Source organism: Procambarus clarkii, chromosome 33, assembly GCF_040958095.1.
Source record: "Procambarus clarkii isolate CNS0578487 chromosome 33, FALCON_Pclarkii_2.0, whole genome shotgun sequence".
Classification (NCBI taxonomy): Eukaryota; Metazoa; Arthropoda; class Malacostraca; order Decapoda; family Cambaridae; genus Procambarus; species Procambarus clarkii.
In genome coordinates this window covers 44,686,392-44,697,112 of record NC_091182.1, presented here as the reverse complement: position 1 = coordinate 44,697,112, position 10,721 = coordinate 44,686,392, and positions in this window count along the sequence as shown.

Genomic DNA, 10,721 nt, shown 5'->3' with positions numbered 1-10,721 from the left:
AGAGAGTGATTCAGAGGCTTACGAGAGTGATGCAAAGGCTTAAGAGAGTGATGCAGAGGCTTATGAAAGTGATGCAGAGGCTCAAAAGAGGGATGCAGAGGCTTAAAAGCGTGATACAGAGGCTCAAGAGAGTGATGCAGAGGCTCAAAAGAGGGATGCAGGGGCTCAAGAGAGTGATGCAGAGGCTCAAGAGAGTGATTCAGAGGCTTACGAGAGTGATGCAGAGGCTTACGTGAGTGATGCAGAGGCTCAAGAGAGTGATTCAGAGGCTCATGAGAGTGATGCAGAGGACAGGCGAGGGAAGCAGAGGCTAAAGAGAGTGATGCAGAGGCTGAAGAGAGTGATGCAGAGGCTCTAGAGAGTGATGCAGAGGCTCAAGAGAGTGATGCAGAGGCTCAAGAGAGTGATGCATAGGAACAAGAGTGATGCAGAGGCTCGAGAGAGTGATTCAGAGGCTTACGAGAGTGATGCAGAGATTCAAGAGAGTGATGCAGAGGCTGAGAGAGTTATGCAGAGGCCTCAAGAGAGGGATTCAGAGGTTTAAGAGAGTGATGCAGAGGGTGAAGAGAGTGTTGCAGAGGCTCAAGAGAGGGATGAAGAGACTGAAGAGAGTGATACAGAGGCTCAAGAGAGTGATGCAGAGGCTTAAGAGAGTGAGGCAGAGGCTTAGGAGAGGGATGCAGAGGCTCAAGAGAGTAATGCAGAGGCTTAAGAGGGTGATGCAGAGGCTCAAGAGAGTGATTCAGAGGCTTAAGAGAGTGAGGCAGAGGCTTAGGAGAGGGATGCAGAGGCTCAAGAGAGTAATGCAGAGGCTTAAGAGGGAGATGCAGAGGCTCAAGAGAGTGATTCAGAGGCTTAAGAGAGTGATGCAGAATCTTAAGAGATTGATGCAGAGGCTTAAGACAGGGATGCAGAGGCTCAAGCGAGGGATGCAGAGGCTTAGGAGAGGGATTCAGGGGCTCAAGAGAGTGAAGCAGAGGCTCAAGAGAGGGATGCAGGGGCTCAAGAGAGGGACGCAGAGGCTTAGAAGAGGGATGCAGACGCTCAAGAGAGTAATGCAGAGGCTTAAGAGGGTGATGCAGAGGCTCAAGAGAGTGATTCAGAGGCTTAAGAGAGTGATGCAGAGGGTTAGGAGAGTGATGCAGAGGCTTAAGAAGGAGATGCAGAGGCTCAAGAGAGGGATGCAGAGGCTTGAGAGAGTGATGCAGAGGCTGAAGAGAGTAATGCAGAGGCTCAAGAGAGTGATGCAGAGGCTTAAGAGAGTGATGCAGAGGCTTAAGAGAGGGATGCAGAGGCTCAAGAGAGGGATGCAGAGGCTCAAGAGAGTGATAGAGAGGCATACGAGAGTGATGCAGAGGATCAAGAGAGTGATGCAGAGACTCAAGAGAGGGATGCAGTGGCTTAAGAGAGTGATGCAAAGGCTCAATAGAGGGATGCAGAGGCTCATGAGAGGGATGCAGGAGTTCAAGAGAGGGATGCAGAGGCTCAAGCGAGTGATTCAGATGCTTACGAGAGTGATGCAGAGGCTTAAGAGGGCGATGCAGAGGCTCAAGCGAGGGATGCAGAGGCTCAAGCGAGGGATGCAGAGGCTCTTGGTAGTGATGGAGAGGCTCAATAGAGGGATGCAGAGGCTCAAGAGAGTGATTCAGAGGCTTACGAGAGTGATGCAAAGGCTTAAGAGAGTGATGCAGAGGCTTAAGAAAGTGATGCAGAGGCTCAAAATAGGGATGCAGAGGCTTAAAAGCGTGATGCAGAGGCTCAAGAGAGTGATGCAAAGGCTCAAGAGAGTGATGCAGAGGCTGAAGAGAGTGTTGCAGAGGCCTAAGAGAGGGTTGCAAGGGCTCATTAGAGGGATGTAGAGGCTTAAGAGAGTGATGCAGAGGCTGAAGAGAGTGTTGCAGACGCATTAGAGAGGGATGCAGAGGCTCAAGAAAGTGATGCAAAGGCTCAAGAGAGTGATGCAGAGGCTTAAGAGAGGAATGCAGGGGCTGTAGAGAATGATGCAGAGGCTTAAAAGAGGGATGCAGAGGCTGAAGAGAATGATGCAGAGGCTTAAGAGAGGGATGCAGAGGCTCAAGAGAGTGATGGAGAGGCTCAAGAGAGTGATGCAGAGGCTCAACAGAGTGATTCAGAAGCTTACGAGAGTGATGCAGAGGCTTAAGAGAGTGATGCAAAGGCTTAAGAGAGGGATGCAGAGGCTCAAGAGAGGGATGCAGACGCTCAGGAGAGGGATGCAGGGGCTCAAGAGAGAGAGATGCAGAGGCTCAAGTGAGAAAAGCAGAGGCACAAGAGAGGGATGCAGAGGCTCTTGAGAGTGACGCAGAGGTTCAAGAGAGGGATGCAGAGGCTTAAGAGAGTCATGAAAAGGCTCAAGTGAGGGATGCAAAGGCTCATGAGAGGGATGCAGGAGTTCAAGAGAGTGATTCAGAGGCTCAAGAGAGGGATGCAGAGGCTCAAGTGAGGGATGAAGAGGCACAAGAAAGGGATGCAGAGGCTCTTGGGAGTGATGCAGAGGCTCAATAGAGGGATGCAGAGGCTCAAGAGAGTGATTCAGAGGCTTACGGGAGTGATGCAGAGAATTAAGAAAGTGATGCAGAGGCTCAAAAGAGGGATGCAGAGGCCTAAAAGGGTGATGCAGAGGCTCACGAGAGTGATGCAGATTCTCAAGAGAGGGATGCTGGGGCTCAAGAGAGTGATGCAGAGGCTCAAGAGAGTGATTCAGAGTCTTACAAGAGTGATGCAGAGGTTTAAGAGATTGATGCAGAGGAACAAGAGAATGATGCAGAGGCTCGAGAGAGTGATTCAGAGGCTTACGAGAGTGATGCAGAGAATCAAGAGAGTGATGCAGACGCTCGACTGAGGAATGCACAGGCCTCAAGAGAGGGATTCAGAGGCTTAACAGAATGATGCAGAGGCTGAAGAGAGTGTTGCAGAGGCTCAAGAGAGGGATGAAGAGAGTGAAGAGAGTGATGCAGAGGCTCAAGAGAGGGATACAGAGGCTCAAGCGGGTGATGCAGAGACTAAAGAGAGTGAGGCAGAGGCTTAGGAGAGGGATGCAGAGGCTCAAGAGAGTAATGCAGAGGCTTAAGAGGGTGATGCAGAGGCTCAAGAGAGTGATTCAGAGGCTTAAGAGAGTGATGCAGAGGCTTAGGAGAGTGATGCAGAGGCTTAAGAAGGGGATGCAGAGGCTCAAGAGAGGGATGCAGAGGCTTAAGAGAGTGATGCAGAGGCTGAAGAGAGTGATGCAGAGGCTCAAGAGAGTGATGCAGAGGCTTAAGAGAGTGATGCAGAGGCTTAAGAGAGGGATGCAGAGGCTCAAGAGAGGGATGCAGAGGCTCAAGAGAGGGATGCAGAGGCTCAAGATAGTGATACAGAGGCATACGTGAGTGATGCAGAGGATCAAGAGAGTGATGCAGAGGCTCGAGAGAGTTATGCAGAGGCCTAAAGAGAGGTGTTTAGAGGCTTAAGAGAGTGATGCAGAGGCTGAAGAGAGTGTTGCAGAGGCTCAAGAGAGGGATGAAGAGGCTGAAGAGGGTGATGCAGAGGATCAAGAGAGTGATGCAAAGGCTCAAGAGAGGGATGCAGGGCTCAAGAGAATGATGCAGAGGCTCAAGAGAGTGATTCAGAGGCTCAAGAGAGTGATGCAGAGGCATAAGAGAGTGATGAATAGGCTTAAGAGAGGGGATGGAGAGGCTCAAGAGAGGGATGCAGAGGCTAAAGAGAGGGATGCAGTGGCTCAAGAGAGTCATGCAGAGACTCAAAAGAGGGATGCAGTGGCTTAAGAGAGTGATGCAAAGGCTCAATAGAGGGATGCAGAGGCTCATGAGAGGGATGCAGGAGTTCAAGAGAGGGATGCAGAGGCTCAAGCGAGTGATTCAGATGCTTACGAGAGTGATGCAGAGGCTTAAGAGGGCGATGCAGAGGCTCAAGCGAGGGATGCAGAGGCTCAAGCGAGGGATGCAGAGGCTCTTGGGAGTGATGCAGAGGCTCAATAGAGGGATGCAGAGGCTCAAGAGAGTGATTCAGAGGCTTACGAGAGTGATGCAAAGGCTTAGGAGAGTGATGCAGAGGCTTAAGAAAGTGATGCAGAGGCTCAAAAGAGGGATGCAGAGGCTTAAAAGCGTGATGCAGAGGCTCAAGAGAGTGATGCAAAGGCTCAAGAGAGTGATGCAGAGGCTGAAGAGAGTGTTGCAGAGGCTTAAGAGAGGGTTGCAAGGGCTCATGAGAGGGATGTAGAGGCTTAAGAGAGTGATGCAGAGGCTGAAGAGAGTGTTGCAGAGGCATTAGAGAGGAATGCAGAGGCTCAAGAGAGTGATGCAAAGGCTCAAGAGAGTGATGCCGAGGCTTAAGAGGGTGATGCAGAGGCTCAAGAGAGTGATTCAGAGGCTTAAGAGAGTGAGGCAGAGGCTTAGGAGAGGGATGCAGAGGCTCAAGAGAGTAATGCAGAGGCTTAAGAGGGAGATGCAGAGGCTCAAGAGAGTGATTCAGAGGCTTAAGAGAGTGATGCAGAATCTTAAGAGATTGATGCAGATGCAGTGAATTGGAAAACACGTTTTCATATGAGTTTTTAATGATCAAAATAATACGCAACCTCGCTCTATGATTTGAAGTAAAAATATTCGAATTTGGTATTATAGTGACTTTTTTCAAATATTGCTCAATATTATTGCTCAATATTATTGCTCAATATCAAATATTGCTCAAATATTGCTCAATATTTTTTCAAAATATTGCTTAAGCGTCGAATTTGGGGTTTTTTGGATATTTAAAATCTGCAGGGAAGGTTTAGGCAAAATGTGACCCATCGCCGCTTTCAGTAATTATCATATTATCGATATGAAAAGTCGTAATTTCAAAGAGCGAATACGTGCAGAAAGCCAGAATTTGGCTCCAAAATATGGCTCAAGCGTCGAATTTGGATTGTTTGGGATATTTTCAAAACTGCAGGGTGGGTTTGGGCAAAATGTGACACATCGCAGCTCTCAGTAATTGGCATATTTTCGGTATAAAATTCGTAATTTTAAACTGCGAATACGTGCAGAGAGCCAGAATTTGGTTCCAAAATATGGCTCAAGGCTCGATTTAGGGATATTTTGAAAACTGCCGGGGAGGGTTTGGGCAAAATTTGACCCATCGCTGCTCTAAGTAATTGACATGTTTTCGGTATAAAAAGTCGTAATTTCAAACTGCGAATACGTGTTGAGAGCGAGAGTTTGGCTCCAAAATATTGATTAAGCGTCGAAATTGTGATGTTTGGGATATTTTGAAAACTGCAGGGAGGGTTTGGGCAAAATGTGATACATCGCCGCTCTCAGTAATTGGCATATTTTCTGTATGAAAATCGTAATTTCAATCTGCGAATACGTGCAGAGAGCCAGAATTTGGCTCCAAAATATGGCTCAAGGGCCGACTTTGAGATGTTTGGGATATTTTGAAAACTGCAGAGGGGTTTGGGCAAAATGTCTCCCATCGCAGCTCTCAGTAATTGGCATATTTTCGGTATAAAAATCGTAATTTCAATCTGCGAATACGTGCAGAGAGCCAGAATTTGGCTCCAAAATATAGCTCAGGCGTCGATTTTGGAATGTTTGAGATATTTTGAAAAATGCAGGGGGGGTTTGGGCAAAATGTGACCCATCGCTGCTCCCAGTAATTGGCATATATTCGGTACAAGAAGTCGTAATTTCAAACTGCGAATACGTGTAGAGAGCGAGAATTTTTGCTCCAAAATATTGCTCAAGCGTCGAATTTAGAAATTTTGGGATATTTAAAATCTGCAGGGAGGGTTTAGGCAAAATGTGACCCATCGCAGCTTTCAGTAATTGGCATATTTTCGGTATAAAAAGTCGCAATTTCAAACTGTGAATACGTGCAGAAAGCCAGAATTTGGCTCCAAAATATGGCTCAAGTATTTAAGAACAATTCCCAGCAGAATAGCTGGTGAATTATAATAGTATGTGGTGATGATATCCCGTTTTCTTTAGACGGTAATTCCACTACAAGTTACGTTTTCTATGGGTAACTTGTTGGTAATACAGCTATTATCTGTATGATTATTAAATGGTGTCGGATTTTCCGACATAATTCCCCAGGGGGCTGCTCACGGGTCGAAGTCCTGTTTAGAACAGACGAACACCGATACTCCTCCTTCGAATTATTACATTAATTTGATGTTAGTAGTTAGTAATCACACATTTGTGTGTCTGTTCGTACAGGACGGATGTCCCGTACTAGAGTTGCAGGGGTTAGAAGTCTAATGCGATTTCATTTCCCTGTCAACTCTTGAAAGGCTAATATTCAAGCCTTATTATATATTATTTAACCCAGAAGACTGAATGTGATCAAGTACTACAGTCAAGTATGATTCAGGGACTGCAGTGAGATCAGTGACATTAGATATAACTTGAAGTTTCTTCAGGTAACTGGTCACTGATATATAAACACTGAGGCCCATGGAATACATCTTGATTAAATAATAAATGTATCAAATCAGTCATCAGAATTATTGGGGTTTAATTTAGTTAATTGATTCAGAAGATTGAATAGCTCATCATTAAAGTAAAGTATGGTTCTGAGACTGCAGTGGGTTCAGTGACATTGGTCGCAGTGACTTGTAGCTGTTTTAGGCTACTGTTCACTGATTTGCCACTGAGGCCTCATGAACTCATCTTCAGCTTTAAATGATGATACTAACATCAACCTCTGTTGGTATAGTCAACTGTAATCTCCTTAGTATAATGCTACTGGAGAAATATAATCAGCTGACAAATTTAGATTTCTACTGGTATTGTTTATCTGCAGGCATAGGTCTCCTCAGGCTTGATACTGGGCCTGAGAGTAATTTACCTCCTGCAGAGTTTAACATGGTTATACCCTGATATTTAGTAGGGCTACCGATGAATCGATGACAATAGTCTGTCCCTACAAGGAGACCGAAGTCGGTGAGGTGATCAGACTTAATATTATCTGCCAATTTTATTCCTCTATTTCTCAGGAATTTGGCTGTTGCTCTCAGACCTTGAACTTGTAGGTCTACTGGTATTTTGTCCACCACAATGGCTTGTACTCGACAGACGTACCTGCCTAAGCGTACTGATGGTTGTACCACCTGGTAGACTTGAGGTCCTGCATCTGTTACAAACCCTGAGATGTTGAATGACATCTGGGCTACAGGCCTTAATTGTAGTTCATCTGCCAGCTTTTTAGTGATATATGTTCTTTGGGATCCTTGGTCAAACAACCCACGGGTATGGACCTTGGCCCTCTTATTCAGGATGGTAATTTGGGCAGTAGGCAAAGTCGTATTACCTTTAGACTTTGCCGATTGGACACTGTTTGTTTGTTGCACCTTGCAGTACTGTACTGTGGTGGGAATGCTATCTTCCACCTTGGGGTTTGGAGACGTTGTTTTGGTGTCTCTGCACAATGCTGCATGGTGCTGACCTTTGTTACACCTATTACAGGTGTGTAATTGGGTCTCACAGTCCTTGATGTTATGTTTCCTGAGGCACCTCGTGCAATGTTGCAAATCTTTGAGTCGCTCAACACGGGCGTCACTATCAGGAAAATTAGGGCAGTGGTACATTGAATGTTTCTCATTGCAGAACAAACATGTTCCATAGCTTCCAGTACCCTTTGGTGTCACGTTCTTGGGTGACACAGTAACTATAGGCTTGGAGGGTCCCACTGCATATACGCCCACACTGCCACTGTTCCACTTTGGTGTTGAGTTATATTGTCTAGATTGATTTGGAGTACCTTTGGTACTCTGTGGTTTACTATTATTGGTTTCTGAGGGTTTACTTGGTGGTTTTAATTTGTCATGTGTTCGTAATTGATGAACTACTGACTTTAAACCTTCAGATATTTCATTCATGGATAAGATGCTTTTATTGTAATGAGCACTCATTTGTCTCAATATGTCCCTAGGTATTTTCTCCTGGACAATTATTTTCAAGACCCACTCAGCCCCGTTTGTATCTGCTGTCAGGCTGAGGGCATTGATCAATGATTCTACCTCCAGCTTGAAGACTTGGAGTGAATCAGCTGAAGCCTCCGGTGGGGGTAAATGCAACAGCTCATGAACTAAATGTGATGTTCTTACTTCTGGATCAGCATAATTATCCTTGAGGAGTTTTACTGCCAGATCATAGCCGTCATTAGTTAATCTCAGATGGGATACTACTGTTTTAGCCTCACCTGATAATTGGCCTTGCAAATAAGAGAATTTACTACTCTTTGGTAAAGATTGTTTTGAGTCTACAAGGTCAACGAATTTGTTCCAAAATTCGTCCCAATCTTCCTCATCTTTTCCTGAGAAAGTGGGTAAATTAATTGGAGGGAGTTGAGCTTCTGCTTGACTCGTATTAGATGCAACTGTTGTTGTTGTTGCCTTGTTCTGGGCAATTAATTTGACATAAGGCTGTAACGTGGCCTGAGTGTGATCTTCATAATTCGCTAGATCAACCATAATGTCGTCTATTTCTGTTTCTGATAAATTAGTGTTGGCAAGTTCAGCCACATATGTTGCTATTTGACATTTGATTTGCTCAAATTTACCTGCAGCTGCTTGATAATAGCTTTCCAGGTCAGCATAATCAACTTGAGATTGTTGTGACAAATCTTCACATTTCTTGATCTGTCTTGTTAAGTGGCCTTTAAGACCTGCAAGGGTTCTTTTCATTCTCCCTGCATTATCCATACTGGCTCGTTGGTGAAGCCTTGTGGGGCTTGTACTTGGGCTGCTCATAATACTGAACAAGCTCTAATGGTAGCCTAGGGTAAAATGCACTCACTAGGCAATAATCCTACCTCTACTAGAGGTTAGCACTTAAAATTAATACACATTATATATATACAATCATACACACTAATGATTTGAGTGATAAACCAGTGTCACTGGAAGTACCTTTAGGTTAGCTCTTCTATATCACCCTAGGATGGTAGAGACACTAATTAATCACTCAAAGGTGTAATGATCATAAGTAAATTATTATATATACAACTCAATTCGAGTTGATAAAAATTACACCCAAAATAGGGTCTGGACCATTCACTATGGTAATAATGGGACTAGGATGAACGATAATAGTTCAACTAGTCAATGTTAATATCCTACCCTGTTGTGGGTTGGCAATTAGTAAATATTATACTGTGATCACTAGTGCAATATATATTAAATAATTCTCTATTTGGAGAAATAATATACACAATTATTGATAATAGCCTCTTAATTAGTCTCTATGAAACTTCTAATATTATCTAGAAGTATTAAATATTATTAGTGACCTCGCGAAATAAAGTCTACAAAATTCGTAGATAATCTCTCGCGAAATGTAACACCACGAAATCCGTGAACAATCTCGCGAAGACACAGTCACTAATTTGGCTGGATTCTATATTAGCGCTGTCATTTCACAAAATAACACGCCACCAAATATCTGTGGGTGTGCATGAAACCGCTGACGAAGCTGAACTGGGCTGAGGGAGGCTCCTGAGCTCCCTCGAGGCTACGCTTCCGTCTTGACTGCTGGCTTTGTTTAAATAACACTGCACTAGTATATTTAATGAATCCACTGGTTAACTGGTTCATCCGGTACTAAGATGACCAAATGTGGGTTCATAGGACCGAATATTCCGGTTCCGAAGGTCCAAATAATGTGGGAACCGACCTGTGAGATTTATATTTATTTAATTTATATGAATTTATATTTACGTTAATTTGTATACTTCGATAGCAATTTGTATAATGATAAGTGGACTGTATTTCTGCAATAATCTCATAATCTCACAAATCGATCCTCTACACATTAGGGGGGTTTAATAGTTTTATATATATGCAGCCAATCAAACTACAGAAATAACTACATACATTAAGAGGTTCCTTATCTTATAGTACAGCAGGTTAGTCCACCAGGTATAACTAGGGTGTAGACACCAAATTATCCTCTTTGAGGTAGCTTCCATATCACCCAGTAACTGGTGCACAAAATCTTGCATCCTCGTCTTGACCTGTCAAAAGTGCGCTAGCTGTGAAGCCAGATACCTATATATGACAAGTATATCAGAGAAAACAGTACATGGAACATGAAGACCTGGCTTAATTACCTTTAGTATGAGGCGATTTCGCGTTCTAACCGGGTCACCCTATATAATGACATTAATGGCCACTAATGATAGATAATGGGTTTCGGAAAGAACACTTAACTTGATTTGTTGACAGCGTGTTGACAGATGGTACACCTTTGGTATCCATAACACTACGTCCAAGTAAATTTAACAGGAGCCGAATTTGCTCCCGTGTGAGCCTCTGGTCTCAATAAACAACAATAGCTGCCCTCCTTCCCCACTGACGCCTGGCCTACTTTGTCCAGATTTCAGAAAGTGATAGAAGGGTCACATTTACTCTACTTTAATATTGATAATTAAGTTAATTTATATAAGATGTTTTTATGATGGTAAAGTCCAAAGACTAATGTATTTAAGAACAATTCCCAGAATAGCTGGTGAATTATAATAGTATGTGGTGATGATATCCCGTTTTCTTTAGACGGTAATTCCACTACAAGTTACGTTTTCTATGGGTAACTTGTTGGTAATACAGCTATTATCTGTATGATTATTAAATGGTGTCGGATTTTCCGACAAAAATCATCGAATTTAGCAATATTTTGACGTTTATCATCCTCATTTCCTTTATGTGATTTAAAGAATATCATCGA